An 8387-nucleotide genomic window follows, 5' to 3' on the forward strand; every position below is an offset into this window, starting at 1 on the left:
GTGCAATTACAGCAGGCTGTGAAGCAGGGCAGAGCAGCTCTGGGAGAAATATGTGCAGACACCCGTGATCCAGGACAGGATGTGACAAACGACGGGACAGGAGAGGGAGAGAGAGGTTTGCACAAGAAGAAGGTCTGCAAAGACCAAGAGACCCAAACAACCAAGAGTGCACCATAGACAAGTGACAGGACACACACCGGAACTGCTCTGCCCTGTGCACCTCAGCACTGAGATCAAAAGAAACACTTTCCCTTTAGGTGGACTATAGGAGACGCTTCTTGGACATCCCCATCTCTAAAACAGACACAAAAACCCCTTCTAGAAAGTCCCAACCCACCACCCCACTTCCATCCCCTCTGTGGGTCGTAACCCTCGACTTATCTTGCATGCATTCCGGAGATGTAAATCCCTGTTGGCTGCAGAAGGACGCCGTCTGCCTGTCTGGTAAGTTCCAGCTGTCACCTCTTGGTCTGCCCAGAGAAAGAAAACCAAACATCAGTACACAGTCTTAACAGCACATCGGACAAAACATGATAGTTCTGCTACTAACCATTCTCCTCAGAATGCCCGGGTTCTTGACCTGCACGCTTCAGGTCTGCTTGGATTCTGATGCCATCATTGCAGGGTACACCTAGGTTAAATGGAGACAAGGCGACATGGCATTGCTGAAACTTGAGTGGACTCACTCCCCCTCCCTACCTCCCCAACTCACTGCAATTCCTCGGCCATTCCTCGGGACTTCCCAGATGAGACCTTGAAATGCAAAATTGGAAGGCTCCGTCACAGGGTCCTGTAATACTTCCAGCGAGATCACAAGTGCATGAAACCTGGTCCATCAGCCAGTTGGTGACAGAGGTATGCGTACTCCGAGCCAATTCCCTAAAGCACAAAAATGAGGATGGATGCTTACAGTTGCACCAAAAACTGAAAGCCGAGTAAAAACAACTGCTTCTGTCCACTGCTCACCTTGGACACTTGGCCTTGACTGCTGCTATCTGCCTGGACCTCCTAAAATTAAAGGCAAAGAACACTGCTGTAACACAGTCCCCATTTCAGCTCTGCCTGCAAATACAAACAAATACAAAAACCCTAACCCTAACCCAAATACAAACAATACCCTGCTCATGGCAACAACCACCCCCAGAACTGGGGCCCTCTGCCACTGATTTGAACTGTCTGCATCTGAAAAGAAGTTAGGACTAGTGTCAAAGGGCTGCAGGACAACTTAACAGCACCAAACATGTTATGTCAAGCTCCTAATACAATCTAGAGCCCAACTACACCCTGCATAACAAATTTCAAGTCCCCAGGAATTGGGCTATTACAGGCTATGCAGCAGGGCAGAGCAGCTCTGGGAGAAATACATGCAGGCACCCGTGATGCAGGACAGGACGTGACAAAGGAGGGGACAGGACAGGGAGAGAGACATTTGCACAAGAAGAAGGTCTGCAAAGACCAAGTGACCCAAACAACCCAGAGTGCATCAGAAACAAGTGACAGGACACATACCGGAACTGCTCTGCCCTGTGCACCTCAGCACTGTGATCTAAACAGACACTTTCCCTTTAGGTGGTTTAAAGGAACACTTCTTGCACATCTCCGCCCCCAGAGCTCATTCAAAAGGCCCTCCATGTTCCTCGCCTTTGACCCCTCTGTGGGCCTTAGGCCTCGACTTATCTCTCAAACATCCGGGGATGAGAATCCATATCCTGTGCGAATGGAGGCTGCCACGCCTGCTAGGCATTTCCTATGGTCACCGGGCTGTGGTCCCTTGCTCACCTACAATCAAGAACACCAAACATCACTGCATGATCTTAGATGCACAATGGACAAAACCCAGCAATTCTGCTACTCACCATTCTCCTCAGAGTGCCCGGTTGCTCGGGCCGCACACTTTGACCAGTACAGAGGCTGCCACCATCATCGCAGGTCCTGCCTGGGTTAAGAAGAGACAAAGTGACTTGGCATTTCTGAAACCTAAGAGGACCTTGGCTCCCCCTCCCTACCTCGGTGACTCACTGCAACTCCTCGGCCCTTGCCAAAGACTACCCGGATGCCATCTTGCAATACAAAATTTCAAGGCTTCGTCTCAGAGTCCTAAAATACTTCCAGAGGACTCACAAGCACAGGAAACAGAGTCCATCAGCCGGTTGGTGACGGGGGATTGGCGTATTCCGACTGCATTGCCTAAAGCACAAAAAATGAGAAACGATGCTTAGATTCGCACCAAAAACTGAAACCTGAGCAAAAATAACTGATTCTGCTCACCTTGGACACTTGCCCTTGACTGCTACTATCTGCCTGGACCTCCTAAAAATAAAGGCAAAGAACACTGCTGTAACACAGTCACCATTTAAGCTTCCCCTGCAAATACAAACAATGACTGACCTGCTCAAGGCAACACCCTCAACCAGGACTACGGCGCTCTGCCACAGATTTGAACTGTCTGCATCTGAAGGGAAGTTAGAACTAGTGTCAAATGGCGGCAGGACAACTTAACACCACCGAACATGTTATGTCAATCTCCTAATACACTCTAGAGCCCAACTACACCCTGCATTACCAATTTCAAGTCCCCAGGACTTGTGCTACTACAGGCTATGCAGCAGGGCAGAGCAGGGCCAGGACTCATATGTGCAGACACCCGTGACACAGGACAGGACAGGGAGAGAGAGCTTTTGATGAGAAGAAAGGACTGAGAGACCCAAAGAACACAGGGTGCAACAGAGACAAGTGACAGGACACACACCAGAACTGCTCTGCCCTGCGCACCTCAGCACTGTGATCAAAAGAAGCACTTTCCCTTTAGGCATCCTAATGGGACACTTCTTGCACATGGCCGCCTCCCAAAGCTGATTCAAAAGACCCTCCCAGCGCCTCGCTTTCATGCCCTCTGTGGGCCTTAGTCCTCGACTTATCTCACAGGCATCTGGGGATGAGAATCCATGTCGCGTGCGAATGGAGGCCGCTTTGCCTGCTGGGCATGTCCTATGGTCAGCGGGCTGTGGTCCTTTGCTCAGCTACAAGCAAGAACACCAAATATCACTGCATGATCTTAGCTGCACAATGGACAAAACCCAGCAATTCTACTACTCACCATTCTCCTAAGGAGGCCTGGTTGCTCGGGCCGCACACTTAGGCCATGCTCGGAGGCTGCCACCGTCATCACAGGGTCTGCCTGGGTTAAGAAGAGACAAAGTGACTCAGCAACGCTGAAAATTAAGTGGACCTTGGCTCCCCCTCCCTACCTCGGCGTCTCACCGCAACTCCTCGGCCATTGCCAAAGGCTCCCCGGATGCCATCTTGAAATACAAAATTTCAAGGCTTCATCACAGAGCCCTGAAATACTTCCAGTGGGCTCACAAGTGCAGGAAACCCGGTCCATCGGCCAGTTGGTGAAAGAGGCTACGCATACTCCGAGGGGATTCCCTAAAGTACACAAACAAGAATGGATGCTTAGAGTTGCACCAAAAACTGAAACCTGAGCAAGAACAACTGCTTCTCTCCACTGCTCACCTGGCACACTGGGCCTTGACTGCTGCTATCTGCATGGACTTTCTAAAAATAAATGCAAAGAACACCGCTGTAACAAAGTCACCGCTTAGGCTTCCTAATGCTAACAATGACTGATCTGCTCCTGACAACACCCTCACCCAGGACTGATGCCCTCTGCCACTGATTTGAACTGTCTGCATCTGAAAGGAAGATAGGACTAGTGTCAAACGGCGGCAGGACAACTTAACACCGCCAAACATATTATGGCAATCAACTAATACAATGCAGAGCACAACTACACCCTGCATTACAAATTTCAAGTCCACAGGACTTGTGCTGTTACAGGCTATGCAGCAGGGCAGAGCAGCTCCGGGACAAATATGTGCAGACACCCGTGACACAGGACAGGACGTGACAAACGACGGGACAGGAGAGGGAGAGAGAGCTTTCGATGAGAAGAATGTGAGCAAGGACCGAGAGACCCAAAGAACACAGAGTGCACCAGAGACAAGTGACAGGACGCATACCGGAACTGCTCTGCCCTGAGCACCTCAGCACTGAGATCAAAAGAAATACCTTCCCTTTAGGTGGCCTAAGGAGACGCTTCTTGGACATCCCCATCTCCAAAACTGACTCCAAAACCCCTTCTGGGGAGTCCCAACCCAGCACCCCGCTTCCATCTCCTCTGCAGTTTTAGCCCTAGACTTATTTTGCACATATCTGGGGATGCAAATCCCCATTGGGTGCAGAAGGAGGCCTCTATTCCCGTCTCCAGGCCGTGGCCCCAACTTATCTTTTGGATGCCTGGTGCTATGAATCCATGTTGGACCTAAAATGAGTCTGCCTCGGAGGTGATCGCCTGTTAGTCTCTCAGTCAGCTAAAATAATGAACCTGAAAATCAATGGTTGAGTTTAGTGTTACATGGACCAAATCCCAATAAGTCAGCTACTTATCCTCTCCTGAGTGTGCCTGGGTCCTCAAGTCTCCAACTTCATCCTGAGTCTAAGGTATAGCTGTTATTAGAAAGGCAAAGTTACATGACATTTCTGTGAGTTCAGTGGATAAGTTTGTGTGCTATATGACACACGGATGCCTCTGCTATGCTTGTGAAAGGCCTTGCAAATAGACACCGTTTCTCACCCTACCGCCTACAAACCCCTACCACAGTAGCCCCTAACCAGGTACCCTGCTCACTCTCCCTCTCCTAGTCACAATCCTCAACTCACCTGAAGCCTCTATCTCAGACATCATCTTTGACACAGGGCAGATCCCTTTTGTGACATGATGAATTTGCTGAAAAAATGTTGTACTCAACATGATCTGGAATTACAGGAAGCTACTCCCCCTTAAAAAAAAAAAAAAAAAATCAGAAAATACAAAAGCACCTTACCACCCCAGAATGCATAACCCCAAATCACAAACTTAAATACTCCCTGTGTTCAACGTTGTTTTCTTCACAGTATCTTCAAAGCCTCTGTTGCATTTAAAGCCCAAAAGAACAAGCTGGGATAAGCTGAAAGAGCCTCTTCACCAAAATGAGAGGAGAGCTCTTACCCCCACTGATCCCAGGGAGGGAATGAAGCCCCTTGAAAAGGCTGGGGTTAATATACCCCTGATTGGGCCCGCCTCTCATTCCCATGACACCCAGGAAAAGGGAGGGGGCAAACCCCACCGGGCATAAAAGCCCTCAGAGCAGCTACTGCTGTTTGGCTCCTCTGATTTGAATTCAAAGAGAATAAAGGGCTTGATATAGAAGAAAACTCTTCAAGGAAATGACAGCGCTTTCTTTTTTTGCTACAAATACTTGGAGCAAAAGGGCAAGAAAACCGGTAAGAAATAAAACTTTGTTTTTAGGCAGCGTTTCTAGATAAGTTGGATAATTTGCTGTTAACTTATATAATTATTCCTCAGTGACTTCTAAGTAGTACTCAACGTGAGACTAAGGGTGGAGAAGAATACTAATTATATGAACTGTCTAAGTCTCCTTGGAGCTACTAATTAGGGCTAACTACATTATAAATAAATATAAGAAAAGAAATGGGCTCCTGGGCAGCATAAAGGTTAAGTACATGCTAGGCTTGCCTTTCCCTGAGATATTTAGTCCTAGGGCACAGAAAGAAGTGCCCTGAAATGTAGTTTTAAACCCTTAAAATGCTGAAAAAGCATTTTAGAACAGGCTCCTTCAGGTGAATCCTTTAAAATGAGGAAATGGGGAATTTACCTCCACTGAAATGGATACAATGGCAAATAAATGGCTTCTGCCTTTTAATTTAATCCCCTAGAATATTGGGAAAACAGAAGTTTTCCTCGTTTTAAATCTCTGCAATAATGAAAACAGAGGGATCTTCCACTCAATCCAAGCCTTTAAGAAAGAGGAATAGCTGGGCTTCCCCCTCAATTTAAGCTTTAGGACAACAAAAAGGGTTACCCTTAATTCAAACCCATAAAAAAACCTTGTCTAGGTTTTCCCCTTCTATTTAAATTGGAAAATAATGGCAAATGGGGATTCCCTGTCAATTAACACCCCTAACAGCATAGAAAAGACGGGGCTTCTTTCAACCGAGACCATTAAAATTGCAGGGGAAGTGCATTCCCTCATGATTTGAACACAAAAAATAATGGAAAAGGAAGCTTTTTCCCATAAGTTAAACCCCTTCTGTCTTCATAACCCCTGTCTTTTCTGGGAGTGCTGTGGAATGTCTGGGAGTTCTAGGGAGGGACTGACGCAATAAAAGGGGAAAGTTGAAAGCTCTCCCGTGGAACCCCACGTGCTGCCCGGCCTGCTCGGGTGCTGCCCCTTGGCAAGAGGTCTCTTCCCTCGGCATTTTTTCAAAGGGACGCTCCGTGCTCAGGTGGGTCACACTGCTCCCCGCTCCCTGCTGGATGTTCCGACCGTAGTTCCTGGAGGGACGCTTGGGATACCCCTGTTAGCCCCTCTGGATTAGCAGCTCCCTGTGCAGGTGTGCCCAGGTAGCTGCACTGAAAGCAGCTGGTCATGTGGGGAGCTGCTACACCCCTGCTACAGTGGGGGATGAGGTGAAGAAAGGTCCTGCAGGGTGTTTCCTCCCCTACGCAGCCCTTTTTCAGCCCCTTAAACAATGGGGTGCCAGCCTTTCATTTCCAAGATAATTAACAGTCTTTCCTCTATGTGTGCCCCTGGCCAACCAGGAATTGTTCTTCCGAAATTGCAAACGGTGAACAATTTCTCAGAGACCGCATCTGCCAACACAAGGAACTCTCGCTGCCCTTGGAGAGCAGCACGCCTCCAGTGAACAGACATCGACACATGGGGAGGGTGAGGTTGGTTTTACAGGGAAAAATGGCAGAGGTCAGGTCACGAGGCCTGTGGCCCCGAGTGATTTTCTACGCTTCATTCTGAATGGCACGGGATTTATCCTGGAGCAAAACTGCTGCAAGCAAGAATTCTGCCTGCCCTGGAAGGAAGAAGCACCTCCTCCAAACTGACATCAGGAACTGGGGAGGGTGAGCTATGTTTCACAGAGAAATGGGCCTGTGATAGAGTCCACGAGCCAGGGGCCATGAAAGAAGGGCCGCCCCATGAAAATCTGAATGGAGAAGGATTTGTCCTGGACCCAAGCTGCCCCCACGTCTGATAGTAAAAGGGTTTTAAATCATGGGGATTTAGGGTTAAAAGGCAAATTAAGCTTAGTAGGCCCTGAAAAGAAAACTGCACCTGTGTAGCTAGTACATGATAAATTATATAATTGTTAGATGTGATGATTGTTTAGTAATTAAATATAATTACTATTTATTCATAAGAATAATCATGAGAAACTGTGGTCAGGGACCTAAGAAAGATCACGAGAAACTCGTGTCAATGTATACAATAGAACAATATAAGTTTAATAATTAATATGTAAGTTATATAATGATAGAATATAAAATATGTTCAGCTCAAAAGCCATGTTGGAGTCAGATTTGGATCTGTACCCCTGATTCCCAGAGCTCTCAATAAAAGCACCTGCATATAATCATATCCCGTGGTTATGTGTGTTCCTGAATGCTAACACGTTGACCAGGGGTTGCCTTGAAATCCCAAGCACAGCTCGCAAAATGACATCAGGAACCTGGACTGGTGAGTTTTCCTTCCCAGGGAAAAGGGACAGAGTTTGTGCTCAGGGCCCTGTGGCCCTCAGCGGGTGGCTGAATGCAAAAAATCCGAACATCAAAGGATGTGTCCCGGACCCGAGCTGCCACCACCTCAAATATGTGCTGCCCTGACAGTCCCAAGGGAGCCCTGTGAACTGACACCAGGAACCTGCGCTGTAGAATTTGCTTTCACAATGTAGATATCCCTCATTCATTCCCAGGGCCCTGTGACCCCCCTGGGTTGTCAGGTCCTAAGTTTCCTTTTGCCTCCTCAATGTCAAAACGGTGCAGGAGTTCTCCCAGTCCGAATCTCCCACCCCCAAGTACTCAGGGATTTTTTCATGCCAAATACCTGTTGCAAACTGACAGTACAAAGCTTGGGGCATGATTTTTTTCTGTCTGGATTTCTCCTTGAGAAATCTGCCATCATATAACCCTAACCACAACCACTTTGCTTTGCTCAGAATTCACAACCTTCAGACTGGCAGCATGACACCTGACCCACTGGCCCTCCACTGGCACCTTCCCAAAGCATTCCACTGCATTCCAGTAGTACTCGGCATTTTCAGCAGGCATACTGTCTGACCCACATCCTGACCCTAAAAATGCACCAAGGAATTCTAAAATAGCATTAGGAAGGTGTAACAATACTCTAAAAGACACCAGAAAAGTCTTAAAAAGCCTTCAAAAATCCCTAAATAGGGTTCCTAATTCCTAATAGTCCCGCAAAAGAAAAAAACCTCAAGGAAGCCTGCTCAGGCTCCAAGCCCCTTCCTGTTGC

At 47.8% G+C, this 8387-nt stretch overlaps 1 long non-coding RNA gene across 1 annotated transcript; it reads left to right on the plus strand.

Annotated features, from left to right (window-relative positions):
- Window positions 1-5002: 5002 nt before the first annotated feature.
- On the plus strand, window positions 5003-7492 carry LOC140684932 (uncharacterized). Its single transcript, XR_012057953.1, has 2 exons — window positions 5003-5325; window positions 6665-7492. It is a non-coding gene; the product is annotated as an uncharacterized lncRNA (long non-coding RNA).
- Window positions 7493-8387: the final 895 nt, after the last annotated feature.

This window comes from Taeniopygia guttata, chromosome 12 (genome assembly GCF_048771995.1).
Source record: "Taeniopygia guttata chromosome 12, bTaeGut7.mat, whole genome shotgun sequence".
NCBI lineage: Eukaryota > Metazoa > Chordata > Aves > Passeriformes > Estrildidae > Taeniopygia > Taeniopygia guttata.